Source organism: Trichechus manatus, unplaced genomic scaffold, assembly GCF_000243295.1.
Source record: "Trichechus manatus latirostris isolate Lorelei unplaced genomic scaffold, TriManLat1.0 scaffold00090, whole genome shotgun sequence".
Classification (NCBI taxonomy): domain Eukaryota; kingdom Metazoa; phylum Chordata; class Mammalia; order Sirenia; family Trichechidae; genus Trichechus; species Trichechus manatus.
This window is the reverse complement of record NW_004444026.1, coordinates 4,461,650-4,465,686: the sequence shown is the minus strand read 5'-3', so window position 1 is coordinate 4,465,686 and position 4,037 is coordinate 4,461,650.

Sequence of the window (4,037 nt, the reverse complement as noted above, 5' to 3'; positions counted from 1 at the left end):
CTGTAGTGGAGGAAAAAAAGAGGTCATGAAAGGCTTTCTGGAAAAGCAGACGCCTGAATTGAGGATTAAAGAATGAGAAAGAGTTAGCCAGGGTTTGTTTGTTCGTTGTTACTGGGTGGGGAGGGGATGGTTAGGAGTGTAGAAAGGAGAAAGGGAAGAGCATTCCAGGCAGAAGAGATGGCTTATACAAAGACAGAGAAGCCAAAAATAATACAGAGGTGCAAGAAACTAGATGAATTATATAGTCTGTAGCAGCCTAAAGTGTGAGACAGATAGTGTAATGGAAGAAGCTGGAGAGGGAGCGGAAGCGAGCAAGGTTTTTTAACCTTTCAGTGATGATTTTGGAAATGCAGTAACAGAGTTGGTTGAAAATTTTCAATATTACCCTTTGTTGTGGCTATGTAGAAGTTGGATTTGGAGAGGATAAGATGAGAAGAAGGGAGACTAGTTAGGCAGATTTAGCAGAAATTCAGAAAAAGATGACAAGAATCTGGACAAATGACCAGAATCTGGACCAAATCTGGAGAGACTGTGATGAATCTGAAATACTTAGGCATTAGAATTGGCATGGCCTGATTAGAATTGGTATGGGACGAGGGGTAGTAAAGAAGAGAGAGACGCTAAAGGTAACTTGAGAGACTGGTTGGTATCACCTACTAAAAATATTAGAATAAAGGAAGAGAAAATATGAACTCTGTTAATATTGTGTTGAGTTGATGTTCAAGTGGGACATTTAAGTGGAAATGTCCATTGGGCAGTTTATTATCCAAGTCTAAATTTCAGGGAAGAGGTCTGGACCAGAGGCACAGATTTAGGAGACATCAATGTAGATGTGGATATGAAACATGCTTGTAGATGAAGTCACCCACAGAGAGTCGGTAGAGTCATTAGAATCAGAGAAGTCACGGACTGAAGGGTAGAAACCCCTATATTTAAAGGGAAAGTATAAGATGAACAGCCCATGAATAAGGCAGAAAAGGATGGATCAGAAAGGCAAAGAAGACCAGGAGAATGGAGTACTGACAGACAGACACTAAAGGAGTAGAGAGTTTCAAGAAGAAGGAAACATCTCCAGGATCAAAAGCATCAAATGTGCATCAAATGTGCACTGTGAGTTAGCAATTAACCTATCTGACAAATTGATGATCATTTGTTTACCATAGTAAGAACAGTTTCAATGGAAAATGGGATGGGGAGAGTTGAGTTGGGGGTCAGAGCTGGATAGCAATAGGTTTGGGGTGAATAGTAGATAAAGAAATGGAAATAATTAGCTTAACTTATTATTTTAAGAAGTTAGCTTGAGGAGGAGAGGACATAAAATTGAAAGGGTCTAGGCAGGGATTTTGGGGATGGGAGAGGCTTGAGTATATTCATAGACTGAGGAGAATAGTCACAATAGAGATTCAGAAAATAGAAAAGAGCGTAGGTGGTATAGTGGTAAGAATAGCTGTCTTCCAGAAAATAGAAAAGAGAAGATATGATACATAGATCAGGAATGAAAGAAGCAGAAAGGGGTGGAGTTAAGTATAGAAACAGAGAAGATGATCTTCAAAAGGAGAGGAACTATGATTGGAGGAAAGTAGATATGAATGGATTTTAATGTAGATAAATTTTTAGGTAGGAGGATGAGAAGCTGACAGTGATTATAGGAGATGTTTATCATGTTTATAGCTGCCAAACATCTTTTGAAAATCCCTTCTATGTTTGGAGGTTTCCTGCATTATGAATCTAGCCTCCTCATGGTCGAAACCAGAACTCATTCTCCCGCAACCCTTGCTGCTAAGGTTCAGGCATGTGACCTAGCTTCCACCAACCAGATGCTTCTGCATGAGATTTTGACTTGGAAGGAAGCAATGTGAGGATTTAGGCGCATGAAGACTCCATAGTGTGGCAATTGCGGTGAGGACATGTTTCTCTCTTCAGAGACAATAGGGATAGAACTTTGGGTTTCCGGTTCTGAGCATCATGAGTGCATGGTGCAAGCTAGGGTTTGGGTTGCCACAGTGTTGTCTACTACAGTAGTCCCCATGGCATATTGGGGCTGGTTGTTTCCAAGCTAGCTCTCTGTTCCTCCTGGAGATTCTCTGAGTTACAAAATATCCTTTAACAAGTGAGGCATTCAATCAGTAGATTGGATTCTGTTGTTCGTAACCCAGAACCCTGACTGATGCAGCAATAGCCTAAAAGCATCAATCATCTCAAGAGTGAAGGCAAGGTCATCTGCTGAAATTGAGTGGCAAGGGGCTTGAAGAGGCTGATAATGGTTTAGTGTCCTTGTGAGAACACTGAGAGAGAAAGCTGACACAAGACTAGCAGAATTAATGGAAAGCTTCAGGGTCCAGCTGAAGTTAAAGCCATGAAGTTGTAGTAGATCTTCGCTTCATGATTGTATAATTTTCTTTCTCCAGCAGAATAGTGTAGGGCACTAATGGGTTTGAAAGTGGTGGTAAAAAATAAACGAAGGAGGTCTATGCTAAAGACAGAAAAAAGAAAGGCCACAAAGTGGCTGATGAGCCAATAAACTTGGAAGAATCAAGGGATCAAAATGTCTTTGAAGTAAAACAGGATGATAGGGTGAGTGAGTGTATGAAAAAACTGGTAGAATAGGAAGTTGTGGCCAGAAATTGGAATGTTCAACTATTAGATTTTGGAGGAAGAGAGGATATAGGTCATGGAGAGATCTAGGGGCGTAGCGGATGTTCTGGAATTAAAGAGTCCCAGGAATGTGCATGCAAACTGTGCTGTAGGATGGGTAATCCATCTACATAGATGGAGATATTTCCTAGAATGATGACAGGAGTTGGAATGGAGAGGAAGACTGTACCAGCTCCCAAAGTCTCTATGAATGAGAGGCAGTGCTTGGGGGCTGAGTAGATGACAGTGGTGAAAAGAGATGAATGATATAGCCCACTGGTCTGGAACACAACGTGGAATGAGCTTTAATACAAGAGCTGAAGAGGAATAGAATAGAAGCAGCAGTCAGGTAGGGTGAGAAGATTTAGAATAAGTACAGCCAGGACTAAGCATAATAAAACTGACCTCAGTAACACAGTGAGGAAATGAGTCAGGAGAGGGTGAAAGTCAGGGTGGCAATGTGCCATTGTCCTTTATTTGGTTAAGTGATGATTATCAGAAGAAGAGATGAGAGCCTGGTTAGCAATAACTAGTCTCAAATCTCAAACATCCTTACTTTGTCCAAGGTTATTTCTAGTGCCAGAACTAACTAAACCACACTTGAGACCACATGAGACTCGTTCAGATATTTGAAGATGCTCCCATATACTCATAAGCCTTCTTTTGTTCAGGCTGAACATCCTTAGTACCTTTAACTATACCTCCCTTAACTTATTCATTCATCTCTGGAAAGACTGCACTTGGCTCTGACTGATGTCATCTTAAAATATGGCTCACAAAATCAAACACGATTCCCCAAAAGCAATCTAACCTCAGGAGAATATGGTGGGTCTGTCTATCACCTTTCTTTCCTGTAGCCTGAAATCGTCTCAGCCAGGGCAAGGAAAGACCTGAACATCCCTCTCTGTGTTGCCCTCCTTTCTCCTCTCTCCATACCCTTCAAATGACTTGGGCCTAAACAAAAATTTGCTTATTGATGACAAAGAGGATGAGAATAATATAGATAATGATGATGGTGATGATGATGATACTCAAAGGAAACCCCAGGTGACAGGTGTCTCGTGAGCACTCATGAGACAGGTGATGAGTAGGTAGTTTTTAACCTGCACCTTACATATAACCAAAAATATGTGACTTGCCTCAGGGACCAGTTATCCTAGTGCCAAAGTTACTTCCTGGTTTAAATCAGGTAGTACCATCTGAAAGTATTAGTGTGGCTTCCAGAGATGCCTAGCTTATTCCCTCATAATGGCTTACAGACTGGGACATCCTGACTCATATGAAAGGCACGCCAGAAAGAAGTACTCAACATCCTGCTCCTATTCAGTAAGCACTCCACTGTTTATTATACCCTTAGGCTAAATGAAAAGTAAAATCGACAAAAATACACTTCGAATTCACTT